The 20,734-nt window shown below is 47.5% G+C and overlaps 1 protein-coding gene across 2 annotated transcripts in view; it reads right to left on the minus strand.

Annotated features, from left to right (window-relative positions):
- Positions 1 to 20,734, minus strand: part of LOC118208330 (forkhead box protein J3-like) — a 116,193-nt gene that overhangs the window by 89,501 nt on the left and 5,958 nt on the right. Inside the window, exon 2 of one of the 2 annotated variants that reach the window (XM_035382907.1) lies at positions 4,815 to 4,860. The exons of the other annotated variant lie outside the window; for it this stretch is intronic. The gene's annotated coding sequence lies outside the window, so the exon portion shown is untranslated. The remainder of the gene's footprint in view (positions 1 to 4,814; positions 4,861 to 20,734) is intronic. 2 annotated transcript variants of the gene reach the window in all.

Consider the following 20,734-nt stretch of genomic DNA (forward strand, 5'->3'; position numbering starts at 1 on the left):
GAGGTGGCAAGCGATGCCAGGTAGCCAACAGATTTTCAACTTCAAAAGCTCCATTAGACGACTTTAAGCACCGCGTTCCCCATAATCCATTTAAATGGAGTCAGAAAGTAATTACCAAAACCATTTGCCGCTTTCCCCGAGAGTGCCGGCCCAGTAGCCACGTGCGGCGCAAGTCAGGTTTCACTAACCTAATTAATATTTTGTTTCAGCGCCATTGGGCAGCACCTCCGCGCCTTCCCTGGGACTACCGGCCCGTGAACACGGAGGGAAGCCGCCTCCCCAGCAGACGATACCCCCGTTCACCCACACCTCCCCTCCTCTGTGCACTTCACATTCTCTGCAAATAGAGCCTGTGCACCCCCCCCCCCCCCCCCCCGCCACCCACAAGAAAAAAACTCTTGTTCTCTCCCGCACCTCGGATTTGCATGTGTGTGCGCCACAGAACAGTACGAGAGAACACGAAGCACGAATCCCACTGCATTCCTTTGCCGAGCTTCGCTAATTTGACGGCGAAAGCTTCGCACAAAGTCTGCGACGCGGAATGGCCAGCGAACGCAGTCCTCTTAAAGGGGCCAAGACAGAGCCCTGGAGCATCTAATCTCAGAGTCACTCTCTCTCCATCAAAAAAAAGAAAAGCACCCCTGAAAAACATACAGGTAAAAAAAAAAAAAAAAACATGAGAAACGAATGCCAAACACTGAGGTATCCACGGGCAATTTCGTGAGATAATCAAATTTGTACAACATCAGTTTAGTGAAATAAGTGCTTGATTGCCATCTCGCACGGTTCTGGCGCTGGGTTATCAGAGGAGATAGCTATTTACATTTCCTTCCCTGCGACAAGTCTGCTAACGCAAAAACTGCAGCGATGAATATTTATGCAAGAACTGATCAAACAAATAGGAGGCGCGCCTCACCGCGCCAGCGAGGCACAAAATACTGGCGAGTCGCTGCGAAGCGGAGCAGGAGAAGATACACATCAGGCACATCTCCATCAGAAAGGCCAACCCGCCTAAACGCACCGGGAATAATAACAGCAGCCTTCTCTTCTGCCAGAAGATTTTTATCGGCGTGGAGAAATAACAGTCGCGTCTGGAATCCGCGCCGACGTGGCTGACGGGTGCGCCGCTTCCGAGCGTGAGGTCGGCGCGCGTAAACACATTCCCACCTGGAAACGGAAGGCCGCCGGAGTTCCGCCCTCACCTCCGCCACGCCGCCGTCCCGGCTGTGGGTTCTACCGACCGGCGTTTCTGCCTCAGTCACCGTTTCGCGGCTACAGCCAAACCAAATAAAACTAGAAATACCGCCTCGCGGTCGTATGCCTCTGCCAACCGGTAGCTAGTTTGGATATAAAATGTCATCACTTCATCATTTAATCCTATTAGACATTTGTGTGAAACTTTGTCATAATTAGCGTATGAATTCTTGAGTCATGGCCAAAAACGTGTTTTGTGAGGTCACAGTGACCTTGACCTTTGACTTTTTCCCACCAAAATCTAATCAGTTCATCCTTGAGTCCAAGAGGACGCTTGTGCCAAATTTGAAGAAATTCCCTCAAGGCGTTCCTGAGATATCGCATTCACAAGAATAGGACGGACGTGAGATCACAGTGACCTTGACCTTTGACCACCAAAATCTAATCTGTCCATCCTTGAGTCCAAGTGGACGTTTGTGCTAAATTTGAAGAAATTCCTTCAAGGCGTTCCTGAGATATCGCGTCCACGAGAATCGGGACGGACGGACGGATGGACGGACGGACGGGCAACCCGAAAACATAATGCCTCCAGCCAAGGCTGCGCCGTCGCGGAGGCATAAAAACGCACCTGTGTAAACGCAGTGTGAGTAAAGTGCTCAAAGCAACGCCGCTGAAGCCTACAGGACACCCTGACCAAACACACATCCCCCCGTGACCCAAGTCTGGGTGGTCGACCCATAGTTTGTGCACCGCTGGCCTGAACGAAAACCTGCGAGCCAAGCAAGACCATCGAGGACAATTATAATAAGCAGTTTAGCTAATTGGCGCTATCAAGCGCAGAAAGCAGAAGGAATTGCGCGGGTCGCCTTTCTCACCGCTGAAAATAAATGTCTTCCGTTGAGAGGGTCGCAGTAGTGCCGTGTGTGGTGCAAACGCAGGGTGACTCATAATGAATGCATGACCCAACACATACCTCCCGCCACCCACAGTCTGTGCACCACTAGAAATCCGTCTGCTGACCTTAAAACAAAATGGCCGCACGATGTATTTACTGTCACTGCAGCTGCCAGCAAGGTGTGCTGGATGCAAGATACCAAAGATATGCCTACAGACTGCAACTTGGTAAAATATGCTTCTTTTAAAATATCAGGGAAGTTATCAATCAAATACATAAATGGTAAATTAGGGTTTCATTTCTCTATAAATTATAAGAAGTAAAGTTATATCCCAACGACAGATATTAGATGAAAGATTTGGTTTTGACACATGAAATACAGTGTACGCCAATTACACAGAGGATTAGATGGAACACGCCAAATGAGGACTTTCGGGTGGAACTCAAAAACGTTTCATAGAGAAATACTCATGAACAGCATAAAAGTACAAAAACTAACAGAAGCCCACAAAACACTAAAAAGAAGACATGAAACAAAAGAAGAATCAAGATGTGATGGGTGAAATTACATTGCAGGGCCAGATAATGAGAAATAAAAATCTTTCCTCCATGTAGTGAAGCCGGGTGTTATTTCGGGAGACAGACAGTTGCCCGGGCCCTTTGAGAGCAGTCAGAAGGTCAGCGGCTGTGGCTCAACCCTGCTGTGGTTCACAGTCCAGTCTCATTACATCAAGAGAACACGCTAAAGAGCGCCGCGGCTACGTGCGGCAGCACGAGTTCCCCAAAAAATGATCTGAGAAATGAGCGGAGAGGGACTGGCACACCGCACCAGAGCAGGAGCCAGCGCTGCGGGGTCAGCGCGGGGTCACAACTCCGCTCTTCTGCGTGGAATGAGAGTCGGGGATGTGCTGCTTTTCAGCACCCGTTAAACGCGCCACTAACGAAAACTCAGCTTCTTTCACCTTTTTCAAACGCAGAATCATTCGTTAAGAATTACAGTGGTCTTAAGTTTTTACTGCTGTCCTATTTCAATTTTATGATGGGAGATCACCAAAAAAAAAAACAAAAAAAAAACATCGATGCTGTCAACACGTTTTATTTTGGTCCTCTTCCTTCCACCATTAATGGCAGCCCTCACAGACAGGAATATGACAGTTAAACCTTCTTACTTATTTCATGGCTTTCTACAGCATCTTTTTTTTTTTCGGTTACGGATGACTCACTTGGCGAAAATCATGTGTCGTTTGGCATGCGCCAGGCTGCGTGAGTCACTCAGAACTGAGGGCTGCTGGTGCAAGCCTCTGATCTGCAATGTGAATCAGGACCTGCTGGGCGCTGGGTATTGTGTGATCTGCATGGACAGGCCCCCCAGTTCACAGCGCTTCCACAGGGACGCGGGCAGCACGCACAGCACAGCTTCCCCACACGAGCAGGCCGTCCCGCCAGAGGCAGACAGGAGGAACGGGCTTTTCACCCAGATCAAACCGAACATCCCTTTCCCATGCTCATCCTGACCTGTGCAGTGCACACCCACAATGGGCCCACACAGCACTTTAAAGGACAGCTTTCCAAGCCTTCGCAAAGAGACTTCCCACAGACAGACTGTGGAATGAGGGAGGAGTTTTCAGACCGCGGCCGTAAGCCTGCCGCGATACCGCACACTTCCTCGCTGGGTGGAGACAGCTCGACCTGCGGGGAATTCCTCCCGTGGGCTGCGGACGTCCCAGGATTCCCGGCCTCTTCTCCGAGCCTCCCTGCTGCATCCTGGGAAATCAGCGCTCAGCGCTCGGAGAACGGCACGAGGGCTTCGTTAGGTCTGTCCAGCCGTTTTTCACTCCTTTACACACAGCCAGCGCTCCGGCCGCAGGGCCTGTGAGCACCGTTATGCAGCCACGTTCCTTATGAGGTCAGACAGAGACTGCGTAACTGAAAACTAGACCGGGAGAAGAAGCTCCAAAATGTCCTCTCTCAAGCCGAGGCACAAAAAAAGAGGATTTATTTTTTTATTTTTTTAGGGGGATAATCAGATTTTAACTACTTCAAGACGATTAACGACAGCACCATAAAGAGTCCCCCGCTTTTTTCCAGGCGCTCATCGCCCGACCCCCGCCACTTTCGTCTGAACGTCCTCCCCAACTCATTTGAAGTCCCACAAAAGAGAGCGAAATAAGCAATTTAGCGAGCGGCGTCGGTCGCTGGCTCGCGGCGCGCTAATAATCGGGCGTGTGCGGTCACCCTTTCAGAGGGGCCGCGCGACGGCGGCTGATTGAGCGCATTTACCCATTAAACCGCGGCGCGCGGCTGAGAGAGCGCCACTCACTCCCCCCCCCCTCGCCCCCCCGCTGAACGACAGGCTTTCAGACCCACAGAGACTCACGCTTCCGCATTTTAATAGGGAGAGTGAAAGCGGCCGGGAAGTGAAGGCATCAAAATATTTTTAGAAGAAGCAGAATAAATGACTAAACGCACACCCCGGAGAGCGCCGGGCCGGGGGGTTTCCAGCAGACTGCCGCTCGGGGCCGTCAGCGTGTCAGGAGGGGGCGTCTGTCTCACCGAGAGCTGTCACTCCTCGCAGTAATAAGAGCCCAGACCGAGAGGGACGGGGGGGCCAGAAGCCAAGTTCACTGAGGAATTACTCTGAGTCACAATGGCAGGCGACTCGCCTGAAAAAAAGACCTAAATAAAGAAATAAAGAAATAAAAAAACAAATAGAAACTTCAATTACCAGCGATCAGAGCCGTGCTGCTGCCTGCTCAGGAAACCCAGCTCATCTGTGCAAAAAAAACAAAGAATAAAAAAATATGAGCCCATGCTCAGCCCCCCTGTGGTAATCGCCCCAGTTTTCCCCACTTGTACTTTCGCGAGTTACCACACTGAAGAAGTGAAAGAGTGTTCTTACGCACACAATAGCACAGCCACCCTGAAGGGGCAATTTTCATCTTCAGAGTTCTCCAAAGGAGCTTTCAACCTTTCTATTAAAAAAAAAAAAAAAAAAAAAAAAAAAAAGGACAGAGGTTTCAAGAACTTTTTGTGTCATGGCGCACCACAACAGAGGTGTTGGCGGAAAAAGCCGCGCAGAAGAGACGTCACTCGATAGCGGCTCCTGCTCACTGCAGCTAGAGATGAATCTCCCTGCATGCGTAAGCACACCTGTCCTCTAGCTGCTGAAGGCATGCCGCTCCCTTTATAAGCACAGAACAGGAAGCCATTGCTCGCAGGGAGAAGGGCCTGAACGTACAAAACAAAATGGCCGTCGACCCTTCTGAATTTCGTTTAGAGTAAAAACCAGCCAGTCTGGCAGTGGAACCGGCCATCCAGAAGCAAATTAATTTTGGAAATAAATCTTTTGGCTTGGAGTTTAGGTTGCTTATTTGCTGAATACGTGCGGAGGGCGTGTAGAGTAAGGAGGCCGCTGTGTTGTCACGTGCGTTGTCGTGTTGCGTGTCCGAAGTGTGGAATTGCTTCGCGTGTACGAGTTTGCGCGTTCTCCACATTAGCAGGCTGTCCTCTGAGAGGCCAGCATTGTGATGGGACAGGCTGTTCTGGGCACTGCCATGGAACTGCTAGCTCCCAAGAGAAACACATCAGTCAATGAAAACCAATGATCAAGAGCATCAGCCAATAAAAATGTCTGTGCTGATCGAAAACACGCACTCGCATTTCTTATACAGTCGAGTGCCAAAAACCTTACATTTTGCACCTGTAAGAATTCAGTATATTTGGCAACCATATTAATCTGAAACAGAATAAGTTATATAAGCACTGTTTGAAATGTGCAGTTTTAAATGGAGTTTCTTCTCCCTGACAGGTGAAAACTTAACCCGGGACATTTTTCAATGCTACAGCCAAGACTTCTGTGCATCCCTCACTATTTTCCAATTCTCATTTCGAGTTCACTGGACTCGTTTCTAAACACAACTGAATCTAATCTGAATTGATAAATGGAAAGTGTCTCAGCATTTTAGCATTCAGGTAATATAATGTCGGAATTTAGTTTTAAATCCACAAGTGGCAGCGGAAAGCAGGCCAATTTTTCAGACTGCCTGGAGCGGACTGAGCCAGGCCTGCAGGGCTTTGGCTGGCCTGTTCCTCTCCTGTGAGGATGGAGCAGGGAGCGCCCCCGCACACAGCCAAAACCTGGGGGGGGGGGGGTCTCTACGAGGGGGGCCAGAGGCCCAGGCAGCCACAGGGGGGCCACCCATCCTAAAACCCCTTCCACCAGGACATCCTGTAGCAGGACAGACGCACACAACACCCCCCAGGCTATGCGCTAGCCCAGCCTCCCAGTCCCCACATAACTCCCTGAACAGCACAGAGCCAGTCCGTCCATTGGGGGGCGATTAAGCCTCGTGCTAAACCTGTTGCTAAAGTGCTGAAAGGATTCATTCTGCAACGCCATTAAACAATTATTCCACCCTGTGGTTAAATCAATAGAATACTAAACCTTGCACCTTCTTCGGTCATCAAACAGACTAGACTGCACTGAGCTGCTGGTTATTGGTTTGGATGTGCCAGTTTCCCGGCAAGGCTACACTCTACAAAAAAAAAAAAAAAAGGTTCCAAGCTAAATTCAATACCATCCTCCCCCAGAAATCTGTAAAGAGCACACATCAGAGGTGGGCAGCGTGAGCTCCCTTCAGCTGGCCCCACGCGTTCTCTGACAGATTCAGAGCAGATTCGGGGGAAGAGAGCCATCACTCACCATGCTGGAAACTGCACTGCTGATAGCAGTATTCACCCAGCTTCACCGAAGAGCTCAATCTTGTGAAAAAGTTAAAAAAAACATTGAAAAAAAAACTCTTGGCTTCTATCAGGGATTTTCTGAATCACGAACGGAATCTCATCCCACGAAAATATGTAAAGTGGCCAAAATTTATTGGGTTTCAGAGGAGACTCCTTAGAGACAGAGCCAATCTTCTCAAACACTGCGATTCAAAATGGAGGACATGTGTCCAAAAGCTGTACTCGAGCCTCAGCCTCTGTCCCAGGACAGAAAGCAGGGGTACAGCCTCAGCCTCTGTCCCAGGACTGAAAGCAGGGGTACAGCCTCAGCCTCTGTCCCAGGACTGAAAGCAGGGGTACAGCCTCAGCCTCTGTCCCAGGACTGAAAGCAGGGGTACAGCCTCAGCCTCTGTCCCAGGACTGAAAGCAGGGGTACAGCCTCAGCCTCTGTCCCAGGACTGAAAGCAGGGGTACAGCCTCAGCCTCTGTCCCAGGACTGAAAGCAGGGGTACAGCCTCAGCCTCTGTCCCAGGACTGAAAGCAGGGGTACAGCCTCAGCCTCTGTCCCAGGATGCACCGCAGAATGCCAGGACACAGGCCCTGGGACCGGACGGGCTCCAACCGGCTGCCAACGCAGGCCACCACACACCGCGCAGCCTAACGCGAACCCTGCATCACCACTCAGTCACATTTATCGATCTCCCTGTCAATACTCCACAGAAACGTAGGCCTTTTTTAAAGTACTTGTTCTTTCTTTTTTTGAAGCTACAAGCTCTGCTCTTCAAATTGAAACTTCTCATCTAGGCCAATACTGAAAAAAGAAAAAAATATATCTTTTTTTTTTTTTGGACGGGGGAGGGGGGTTACCCACAGAGTAATACAAAAAGGTGATTAGCTACCATGTGCTCAAATGCTCTCAAACCCACGTGCGCCTTGGCGAAGGGAGGAAGCCCTCCCCGCACAGAGAACCTAACACAGAGCCGCTGCCCTGCCACAGTACTGGAGATTACCAGGGCTGGGAGAGCGACTGGCGCACTGCCGTCAGGATGGGAGAAGGGCTGGACGCACTTCAGGAATAACACGCGAAAAATAACAAGAGTTCAGACAAAATTCCTAGAACAAAGCGCCTAACACTTCCAGTCACCACTGAGCTATCTCTCGTGAACCAGTAAACAGTTCACGGCTGTCAAGGCAAGAGGAGGAAGTTGGCCACTGGGCCAAAGGACACAGGCACAGTAGGTGGGGTGTAATGATACACTGATCCGGACTGAGGTATCAATTAGAAGGGCAATGACCCAGTCCAATCAATACAACACGCAAAGATCAATCTGTACCGTTATGAATCATAGCAAAATACCTATTTAAATGTCCATAATCTTACGGCTGTAGCAACACTGTCAATATCACTGTTTACGCTTCTGACTCTACATCATCATATCTCACTCCACTGCCCTTTTCCCTTCCATTTAACGTGACGGCAATACGTTTTTTTTTTCCCCAATCTCAGCCTCATTTCGGTTGTATGTGTACGTTGCAACCGGACTGCGTAAACAGGAACATATGTATTGATTGCCTCTCCCTGCATCGGTTTGTTTTATAATGCGCCACAGTAAACTCTGTGATATTGCCAAATAGGGAAGCGCAGCCTCAAGAATCGAAATGGTATCCCATCGTGGTGAAGCCTGAGGTTCACAGCCCTACTCCGCAGTCCCGTAAAGAGGGCTTGTCCGGTGAGTTCTGCCGGACTCCGCTGTTCATTTGCTAACTGCTCAGCCCTTAATAACGGCTGCATCCAGGAGCACCACTTCAGACACACTTTCGCGGGTGACTCACACATGAGATGTTGTTTCAATACTGAAGAATTTCCCTACACTGTCGCAACTGCCACATCTGAGCACCACCCACATCCCCTCCGACTGCTGCTCTGCAGTTGGCTCACGGAGGGGAAGACAGGGGAAACGGCGCCCGGCCCAAAATGGCGACGCAGAGAGACGTCGACGAGACAGAGCAGAACAATGGGACCCCTGCTGACCAAGCTAAGCTACATTTCTGCGCAACGTTGAGCTAGGTTTCTGAGGAACATCACGCCTGCAAACTCAAACACAACAGAATGAGCTGATTATGAAACGTACACCCTGCATGTGGTCAGACCTACATCTTTAAACGTAAGCGGAGGCAGGGTACGAACGATGCAGCCAAGGACATGCAAAATGAGCACAATCACTGCATTTTAACCACCGATCAGAGTGCCGTGGAGAAAGCCTATGAAGCAAAGCCCTTATGGCAAAGCTAATGCGATTGTGAACCTCTGGGATACGTGTTCCAGCTCAACTCAACCCTCCCCCATCTCCCCATACACACAGTGCACTAAAAACAGAGCAGCCTAATTGATCATTTCTCTGTTATTGAGACAATGAATTTCAGAGTCTTTTTCTGCACCAGCAGAGCACACAGAACACTCAAGCAATCATAATTAAAATTGATATAAAATAGCATCAAAACATTATTTGATCTGAGCAAGCTTAGTAAAAGCCTTGCTTCTGTTTACAGCCCGCACACCTCTTAAGGCATTGAGAATTATAAATCCGGGCTTCAATTCAACAGGGACCATGGGATGGGGGGGAAAAAATCCAGAGTAAAGATTTTCAGCCAAATAAATTCTGCAAGTTTTTTTTATGCCACAGATGAAGGACAGCTGGTTTCCAACATGAGTTAATTCCCAAGACATATTTTATGAGAGAGTATGACTCATTAAGCACATCGTGAAGCATAGGAAAAGTAACTAGGGAAACCAGGTCCTAATACAGGCCTGATTCTCAATCCACTTTGATAAATAAATGAACTCCGTGCAGCATTTGACTGAGGCCCTACGGCCAGTAGAGACAAGCCACATAACTGTGCCACTGGCATTCCTGGGCAGACGAGAGGGCCACTGATCTAAACCCATTACTTCACATGATGCACGCTATGGATAAGTATGAAGTCATTCCCCGTGCAGTGCATACTGTCACTCAGACACCGAGACTGTGAGCCTGGCGGCAGCGTTAGCCTGATGGATCGTTAGCGATCCCAGCCCTCCACCTTGTCGCCGGAGGTCCATCGTTCATCCCGTCTGAAACCGGAGCCCGGGAACGACTCCTTCCTTCTGCACAAGCAGGCCTCCGATCATTTAAATGCGCGGTGAGCCGGCGAGCGCGACGAAACAGCGCGAGGGATTGGCGACGCGTTCCTGGTGCGTTCACACCGTCGGACGACTGCGCTCGGGGGGAAAGGGCGATCGACTGCAAAGAGTGCACTAACGATCCAGTGATGTCACAGCCAGCTGCCGTTCGGGCTTAGGCTTATGCGCTCCCCGACGCTCAGAGCATTAGCTGCAGCACTGTGTGGGGCCGTGCTGTGCTCGCGCCAACACGTGCAGCAGGGCATGTCACTGTCCGCAGCATCATTCCTGCCTCCGTCCCTTTGCTTCAACCCTCCGTTTCCAACACAATGTCGGAGCTGCCTTTCCGTCAGCATGGCAAACTGCTGCAGCCAGAGAACAAGGTCACAGCGCTCAGTCATTCAGTTTCACATGGAAACTACGACCCGGATTTGCCTTTAGATTTTAAATACATGCAAGTGTTCATTTTTTAACAGCAAAGATTTAACTTGCACATAATTGTGAGAGTTATGGACAAATGTTCACACGTCTCTCTAAATGCAGCGACGAGCGCGAAACTGAACTAATCTCGCTTCTAGTGCTTCGTAGAGGAAGGAACTCTCAAGACAGCAGCCTGGAAACAGACCAGAAAAAGGGAGAAGGCCCAAACTCAACATGAATCCCAGTGGGCTGTAGTACTGCTTATGCCTGCTTGGGCTGAATATAGGCCTATCCAATAGGCTGTCATACTGCTTGGGCTGAATGTAGGTCTATCCAATAGGCTGTGCTACAGCTTGGGCAGACTGTAGGTCTGTCCAATAGGATGTGGTACTGCTTGAGCTGAATGTAGGCCTATCCAATAGGATGTGGTACTGCATGAGCTGAATGTAGGCCTATCCAATAGGATGTGGTACTGCTTGAGCTGAACGTAGGCCTATCCAATAGGCTGGGCTACTGCTTGGGGTGAATGTAAACATGTCTAATAGGATGTAGTACTACTTGGGCTAGTTGGGGTGAGTTTAGGCCTATCCAATAGGATAAAGTACTGCTTGAGCTGGTTGGGGTGAATGTATATGACAAGACTGCAGGATCCGTGAGTGGAACATGCAGTGAACGCAGGTCTCCAGGGCGATGACTCACGTGGCAAAAGAAGACACGATGAACACGGATGGATCTGAACACAGTTAAGTGTAGGAGACCAAAAGCTCCAGCAGAATACCAAGGAAAAAAAACTCATTATCAATTCATGCCAACGCTTTGCTTCTGCCACTCGTTCTGACGAACTGCTCAATATCTGACCGTCCACGCTGGCGAAAAAAAAAAAGAACAGAAAAAAATGCAAGAAATAAATAAATTAAATAAAATTCCCCACCATCCCAACTTGCCGAGCGAGAGGCTGAGCACGGCAACGTTAAAGCGGCTGATTTTCACATGAATAAAAAATGAAGACGCAGCGCCTCTGTACTCTCCTACCCCGGCTCCCGAGGGGGGGGGGGGCGTGTGGGGGGGCGGGCGTTCTGTTTATGAATTCGAGCTCAGCGCAGAAACAGAACAAGCCCTGCGTCACAGACCACCAACTGCAATCCCACATCCAGATACCCAGCCAGAAGTCCTCTTTAAAAATTCATTCATTTACAGCAAAAATAGATTAAAGCACCCAACTGAGCAAGCCTAAAAGTTTGGCTTTGGAATAATATTAATAATAAAACAGCTCCCAAAAGCCTAGGGGGGTGATTGCTTGAAGGAAATTCTGTGGCTTTGTTGCACCTGATAGCAAAGACCAATTTACATGTCTTTTTTTCCCCCCACCGTTCTTTTTTTTTTTTTTTGCTTTTGTTTTTAATTTGCACCGTTTCTTTAGATGCAAATCGGCTCATTGGAAACGGTTAAAACTCATTAAAAATGTAACATGTAAATTGTTGCGATATTCATAACGCTCCTGCCCCTTGTCAATCTCGGGCTTTTATATGAAATTCAATAACGCGGCTCGCGCGTCGGCAGAGGCTCACCGCTCCGCGAAAGGCTGCCGCTGCCGTTCCTGTAATTGCTCCGGCCAGTTGCAAATGAGGTTCACTTAAACGCAATTATCCCCTCTGATCCGGCGCATGAAGAGACTCCTTTAACGCGGAGAAGCGGGCTCCCAGCCTCCCGCGGCATCGCGGCTAAACAAGGCTGAAATTGGAATCAGGGAGGCCTTTCTTGGAGATGAATGGCGGCGCAGCTGATCTGCATTCTGATGCGCCGCGGCGCTAATGACCGATGAGCGGCTCCCATCTCGCGCCCGCCCGCCCGGGAGCAGCGGGTCCGCGCCGGATTGAAGCCGAGCGCAGGCACTTTCTCCCGGCAAAGCCTGACGGAGTAACTTTCTTTCATTCCTTCACCGAAACATTTTTACTGAATCGTTTATGCACCAGAAAGAGTGTCTGTGGGAAGATCAATGGGGACCTTGATTGGGACACGGGGATTGCCATAAAAGAACCTCGTTCAAGGGCCGCTGTGTCCTTGGACAAGGTTCTTTAACGGCAACAATATGGCTGCATTCACAATCACAGCAGCGGCCTGGATAAATAAAGTGGGTACAGTAAGGGTTAGGGGTTAGGGGTTAGGGCTAGCATGCAATAGATTATGCACCCCATCACAGGAAGCAACGACTGATGACCAGAGCTCTGTGGTCATTCTATTTAATTTTATGGTTTTATCTCACACGGTTTAATGCGTTCTAAAGACTCGTTAGGGGTGTACGCATTCAGAATCCGTGCTTGTTGTTTAGCATGGGTAACTTGAACTAGCGCTTTAGCGATGAAGTTGCATCATTACTTGCTGCCCTGGGAAAGCCGTTAGCCAGGTCTGGCACTACCGCTCATATTAATCATGGGGGAATGCGCTAACGTTTCTCCTGCACTGCAAGTCACGGTGGGTAAGGGCACCCGCCAAAAGAACGTAATGTCATTTGCGACCAGGACACCAGGGTTGGCACCCCTGCTCTCTCAGACGCTGCCAAGCGATCTTTAAAGACAACAGTAAACCAAGACAGTGCCCCCATTTGACGTCTCAGTCGAAAGGAAGGAAACCCGTATGCAGAGCAATTATTTTAAAAAATGATCAGATAAAGATTTCCTGTGATAAAGACGAGAGGCGGACTCCACGGGGTGGAAAAAGGCATAAAAAAAAGGAGTTATGCATAGAACGGATAATAAAAATTGATCGGGGCCCCTCGCGCGGCGCTGGGTGAAATCAGGCGAGCAGACTGCCGTCGGAGCGCGGGCCGTCTGCCCGGGCGGAGCGGAGCGGAGAGGAGAGGGACTGACCCCGGGGTCGCAGGGCGGTGCGATGCTGGCAGTCCTTCCAGGCTTCAGTCCCAGAGGAGCGCAGCGCTACACCCACAGCCTGAGCTCTTATGTAAGCCATACATTTAAACACGCTGCCAAATGAATAACAAGAAGAGCCACAGCGACTGCGAGCGTAATGTAACGCACGCACTAAGAGGTACAGGGAAACAAATGGAACAGTGAGGCATTTTTTGTGACAGTTTTGGCTCAGTGCTCCTGAACATTGGATTTCAAATGAAACGGTGAATATGAGGTTGAAGTGCAGACTGTCAGTTCTAATTTGAGGGCATTTACATCCACGTTGGGCAATCCATGTAGGAATTACAGCCCTTTTTAGTTAACCTTTGATTAAATTCTTTAAAGCTTTCATTAAAGATCATTTTCACTACTGGCGAGATCCAAGTTGGAAGCTAAGCATTAGGAATGTAAAATATCTAGCAACTAAACCCTATCAACAATCTCACATTTCTGCATGAAACACAAAATGATTTTAATTGACCCAGAATTTAACCTCATCAACCACTACTCAGACTCTGGCCATCTTAGGTTAATTTCAAATAAAACTCTCTGTTTGAAATGACGCAGTAAGAAATGAACACCTTCAAACTCCCATTTTTATTTATTTTTTGCTACTGAGAAGGTCAAACCGAGTAGCCTAATAGGCAAACCCAAAAAGATGCAAGCTGAATCTAGGCTAGAACTGAACAAAGAACATGTGAATAACTGCCCTCCCCTGGTTTTTATTTGGACCCAGGACAGCTGAAATAATAAACATAACCAAATAAATATATTTAACGATATCTAGGCTATGTGCAATAAGTCATTAAATGTTGCTGTAGTCCCTTCTTCTCAATCTGTACAACACATAACACACTTTAACATGTAATGTTTGCATCACCTTCGGCTGAATTTGTTTTCCATTAGTTTTTTGTTAAAAATAAAAAAGACTGTTCTCTTTAAAAAAAAAAACACCTCACCTAAAAAACTGTCAATCAAACAATCAAATAACTTCAGCGGGTAAGGCGACTGCATCGCTGCCGCCCGACTGCCCAATTTCCGACCGGATGGGTCGTGTCCGTGCAGAAAGAGCACTTCTGGAGCGTCGAGTTTGCCAGGAGTCCATTTACCAACAGGGGTCTAATCACTCCACCTCACGGCTGGTCATTTAAATAATCACTCTAACAAGAGGAAAATTTAAAAAGGCTTTCAGAGATACGGGGTTGACCAAGGGGTCGCCACTGAATTCCAAATGAGTAATTGGTATGCAAAAGCTGAGTGCATCTCCACATCAATAATGTCAGCTTGGTTAGCGAGACTCACACGCAATTTTAATGGACTGCTGTCTGATTTTGGCCCTGGCATATCTGTTTATTTAATAAATACTTCTTTTTTTTTGGTTATGTCATTTCCAGAGATCCAAACAATGCTTGATTATACAGAACCTTGGAAGACGTTAATCTACCAATAACAAAAAAAAAATCCCTCGGACAAAAGTAATGGATAAGCTTGCATTACTTCATCTAAATAATGTTAAATTACGGATTAGAAGAGCTTTCAAAATTAATACCACTTGTCAAGATTACACAAAGCATATCAGAACTATTATTAATGCAGTTCACACCAGCAGCTGGCTCCTGCACAGTCCAATATTATGGATGAGTGGGCCTAGTCAGTTTGTCTGCATTAGGAGAACAATAAGGGAGCTGAACTTGGGTGCTTCAATGCTGAGCTGGAGACTGCTGCATACCTTTTCAGCAAAACCTGTCCTACGCTTGAAACTGAACACATGCTGGACCTGCTTCCAACCCAACAAAACCTACTGGTGAAGATACACAATGGTGGGATGTTTGATGCTCCAACCGGTCATGTTTTATCATCTGCACATTTTCTTCTAATGCCATACAAATCTGAATACATATCAACAGACGCGGTGCATCCATAATGATGAACACGTACCTGAGGAATAACCACAAAACAAATACAAACTCAGACTGGCTTCATCAGCCAGGTCTCCATTATAACGGAACCTTTTTAAAGATAGAAAAGCCTGTTCCAGGGAGTTTAGTTCCAGTTAGCCTACTGGGGTGTAATTGTTGCAATTCTGTCTCCAAAAGTTCAAGCGTGTAATAACACAAGTCTGGGGGCTCACCTCAGCCCCCCCGCCCCCCCCCCCCCCCCACTGCCAAATTCCCACTTTTACTCTGAGCTTTTGGCCGAGAGCGCCGTTGGGATGGACTCCCGGCACTCTGGCGGTAACGAGGCAGACGCCGCAGAGCTCCATTAGAGCAGCGGGGCACCGCGCACACTGCCGCCGGTACTGCCGGGCCAGAGGCCGCTTAACCACGCACAGCTGACCTGCGCATTTCCAGAGGCTGCTTAACCGCGCGCAGCTGGCCTGCGCATCTCCAGCGGCTGCTTAACCGCGCGCAGCTGACCTGCGCATCTCCAGCGGCTGCTTAACCGCGCGCAGCTGACCTGCGCATCTCCAGCGGCTGCTTAACCGCGCGCAGCTGATCTGCGCATCTCCAGCGGCTGCTTAACCGCGCGCAGCTGGCCTGCGCATCTCCAGCGGCTGCTTAACCGCGCGCAGCTGACCTGCGCATCTCCAGCGGCTGCTTAACCGCGCGCAGCTGACCTGCGCATCTCCAGCGGCTGCTTTACCGCGCGCAGCTGACCGGCGCGTCTCTGCGTCCTCCGCAAAAACTCGCTCAGTTGCTCCAACTGCGCAAACGCGCGCAGGCGAATGGGAGCTCCCTACAATCACGATTAAACGATTTAAACGCCCATTCTATTAATTAGGCTAACAAACAGGAAAAACAGGAGTCAGGATGGGTATGTGGCTAAGAGCCACAAAACACTAAATACTTTCTGTCAGGCAATTATAATTGGTCCGACACTTTTTCCAAGAAAGCTAAAGGTGAGGAGGTTACATGAATGCAAACTCCACTTAAATAGCAGCTAGCTACGGAGCTGGACTAGGCTGACTAGATGCCGCTGACTGTATAATTTCTTCCTTTAGGCTCCACAGTGCCAATGTATCATTTTGGCTGCATTAAAACTCCCAAGCACCCAAGATCATTCGGCAGTCTGAGACTATCCCTGAGTCCACAGAAGATGCTTGAGCTGCAAGCCTGGATCCTTCCGCCATCTCAGGATCTTAAATGACGCTCGAGTCCCCAGCCCATGTGCAGTCACTGCTCCTTCGGTTTGGCCATAAATTCTTGTAATTTCTACAGACCCTCAGCCACTGATCTGGGAGTGGGTACATTTACAGTACGGGGGGGGGGGGGGAATAAAACAAGAGGATAAAAAAAAATGTGATACTATAATCTTTCATCTTTACATAAAAAGGGAATTTATTTCAATTTACAGAAACAATTAGAGTCCTGTGAGAAACACTAACCGCTCAGAACAGCCCCTCGGCAATGCATGACATCATGTTACCAGAGGGAGAGCGGGTCAGCTGTTAGTCCTTGAGATTGTCACTCTGAAAAACTGAGAATGAGCATCACTTCAAAGTGGTTTATTTAATCGTTCTCAAAAGAAGGCGCCAGCAATATCCGCATACTCAGCTACTTTACAGAAAAGAGCTAATGAGAGCCAAAATATGTCTTCTGTAGGATTTACTGGGAAAAAAACGTGATAAGCTTGTCTCATACAGTTAATTCAGCAACACTTATAACTACATTATACACTTATACAACTACATTACAACTACTGCAATAAGAGTATGTTACCTTAATCAGGGTCTTTTTTTTATCAGCTGTCTGTGTTTCTTGGTATATCAAAGTACGGTTTCTCCTGCAAATCCTTAACAAATACTTGATTTTTTAAAATATAAAACCACAAGTCTACAAAGTCTAATTAGATGTACAGCACATGTAAAAGGTAAAGTACTGGCATTTCTATTTCAAGCGTCCTTTGATGCCCACAGAGCTAATGGCTGAAAGCCTCATTAGAGCGCAGAGGCAGTGCGGGCCCCCCAGCTCCATACCCGCTGCTCCTCTGCGTTTAGCGGCCCCAGTCAGGGAGGACCCGTCCTGCGTCTGTGAGATAAAGCCCTTCTCCGGCTGCGCCGAGCCGCGCTCGTACAGAAATCTGTTTGCCAACTTTGCGGGCGCCGAACGAGGCGGAAACGGCTGAGTCCTCCCCGCGGGACGGACGGACGGCGGAGAAGCGCTAGCCGAGAGCGGCGGTTCGGTTACGCGGGAGTGCGCGAGACGGAGGCCGCGCTACGTCACGCACGCCGCCCGCCGCGGCTCCGCGCGGGCCGATACGTTAGGAGCTCCACCAATGGCACGCAGCCAGGGACGCACAGACCCGCCCTGGGAAACCCAGTGGGAGGAAGATCCATCGGCTCGACGGAATTAACACATCAAAGGGCACCACCAGCCGATGCCCCAACTGGAGCGAGATCCAGTGTGAAAGAAGCACCGACAGGGGTGTGAGGACAGCCCAGCGGAGCGGCAGTTACGCCCGGTCTCACCGGCATAACCCCAACAAAGAGGGGACTTAGCGTTTTAGGAAGGGGACTAACGCGGTTCCTCCCGCACCTCACTCCAGCAGATGTCTACTGCAGATGACCCCCCCGCCCCCCCCCCCCCCCCCCCAGCGGCAGTGGCACAGAGGCAGAGGCTGTAAGCCAGCGTGCCCCTCCAAAATGTGCACTTTAGGAACGCTAAAGCAACACACAGAAGAGCCTCCTGGCTCTTTGTCAGTGCTGGAGAAAACGCTTGCTTACGACTCAGAAATGGTCCAATGCTCACTGATACAATCATATATAGGTCGGCTACCTATTGTGAAGTTCAATATATTTTCCCTATTATACTATTCAGTGCTCATTCTGTACACACAATGAGGTAGTAACTAGTCTAACAGGACTGGTACAATGAGGCCAATTATTGGAATCATAAAAACAATTAAAACCTACATGCTTGATAATTAAATATGGTAGACAAGTATAGTGAATTAAAAGCATTACAAACAGTGTCACAAAGGACATAATATCCATCACAATAAAAGCTGATGGGATAAAGAATAACAGAGATCTGCTATATCCAATAAACCATTTTTAAAATAACCCTGCCTAATGTTTAAAAAAATATATAAACTGAATTAACTGACGTGAATTTTTATGGTAACATTTATATTTTTAAGGCATCAATCAAAACAGTCTTCAAGTTGCTAGCACACACAATGATGTTCTTAATCACAGGTGACTGGCCAGGTTGTAGTGCCATAACTCGGTAAGAAATATGCAGAAAAGCACTGGTTTGAGTAATAAGTTTATAAAGGATTACTGCAGTGCACATCATGATCATGAGTGCTACTACAATCTAAAAGGGGAAATTCTGCACATTGATACTGGCAAAACAGAAGCAAGCACAAAATCCAGTCATATTCCTGAATGCCTATTCACCCAGCGAAATATGAAATTGAAAACAAACTCAAGAATGAGCATCGCGGTCCATAACAGGACGAGTTCTCTGAAGGACAAGATGGCCGAGGTGAAACAAAAACATACCTTCAGCCAACTATATAGCCACATTTTAAAATAATCCAAATGAATGTGGTCAAGGCCACACACTATGTAAACGTCATGCAAATACTCCCCAGCAGCGCATGCCGGTCCAGATGGGGGCCAACTGGAAGAGGAACTACTGCTCAAGCCAATTTGGCAAACTGTCAAGAACAGAGAAAAGGAGACATTTACTGACACTATAAACCTCCTGCAAACCACGCAATGTCACAATGAAAACCTTAAAAACAGAGAGAGACAGACATATCTGCTCAGAAACGATGGATATTAAGAGTGTGAGAGCGTGAACAACAATATCTTTCTTTTGTGAATGGGAAGTCATTACACTGGCAATCAGCAACTTGTTTAATTAAGGTTGGAATAAGTGATTCTTCTTGTCACAGTGTTACTGTGTTCAAAATTTCCCTGTGATCAAGAAGTAATTAATATCAGTGCGATTTACATATTTATACATGCATGATTAAAATATGCAAAACGTAATGTAAAATGAGTGTTGGGGGCACTGCTGTTTTTTCTTGCATCAAGTTAACATGCATAGTTTATCTCTTTCCCATTTTTAATGATAGATATTCTTCTCTGAACACTGACGAAGCCTATGACGAAAGCTATTAAAAACCAATATTAGTATGGGAGACCATGTGACATAGGCTACACCATATAATAAAATGAAAAAATACATATAAATTGGACTATTCGCACTCCTTTGAATTAAAACTTTATAATAAATTATACACAAAAAAATAAATTATACACCAAAAATGCTGATTTTACTTAAGAACCCCCCCCCACCCAAAAACCCAGACATAACAAAAAAAACCTTAAATTTGAAAATGTTTTCCTCTAAACGTAGCCATTAATATGCACCTCAGACAGGGATAAGGCAGCACCACGTTTCACATTTTAACGTGGGATACATTTTGCGACGGCAGTAATTGATATGTTCTTAATTTAAATTTAAATTCCAAACAATTAAGAACATTTGGGAACATTCTTCTCCACATTCCATTTTGTCCGGTCGCTCCTCATGCATGCTAATGAAGTGCTTAAAGGTCTATGAACGATCTACTGACAACTTCTACAAAGGGCAATCAGCAGAAATTGTAGCAGCTGTTCAGCAATTAAAAAGCCAAATTACTCTCAATCAACACCATTTAAGCCAGTGCACAAATCCCTGCACCCATATTAATGGGAAAAATCTGTTCAGGCAGCTCTCATCTTGATGGGAATTAGCAGAATGCCCAAATAAGGGCACGAGAGTCTTTGATTGAAAAAACATTCCCATATAGGATTATATGCCTATATTCAAACCCTGATGAAAATATGTATTTGCGATGAATCAATGTGTATTGTTTAGGTCCTCCTTCCTTTCTTAAACCACGGGACAAGGATTCCCAGCCTACAGATCGAACATTTGTAATAAATGTGCCGATTTAGAACACTTGTGATCAATAGAGTGCATATTACTCAAGGGGGTATGATCATAATAAAGCCTGTAATTAGGCTACACTGCACTGAGTGAATCAGGTTCTTCATTCTCCGGCTGCGTATCCCGTGCTACTGAAGAGCCCACAGCTATCGCTGGAAATTCCTCCACAACATCCCCCTTTTGCTTCAGTCAACCGTAAAATGGAGTCTCGCTTCTGCAATGACGATCGTAAAAAGTTCACAAAGGGAGTCGTCCAAAAATTTTCTTCCATTCAAAATGAAGAAACCGTTTTTTTTTTATTTCAGAAAAAACCTGAAGAAAAAAAATGTTGTTAAAGAGCTTTTTCACCGTAAAATAAATGAGAACAGAGGCGTTTCAGATGGGTTCAGGAACGCTTTTTTGGCCCTTGATTAGGCTAGATCTCATCTGCTTGGCCCTTTTAATCTCATGAAGAAGCCACAACGTCAAACAGTAGCCTCTACGACTCCAA

The sequence above is a fragment of the Anguilla anguilla genome, chromosome 11 (assembly GCF_013347855.1).
Source record: "Anguilla anguilla isolate fAngAng1 chromosome 11, fAngAng1.pri, whole genome shotgun sequence".
NCBI classification, from domain to species: domain Eukaryota; kingdom Metazoa; phylum Chordata; class Actinopteri; order Anguilliformes; family Anguillidae; genus Anguilla; species Anguilla anguilla.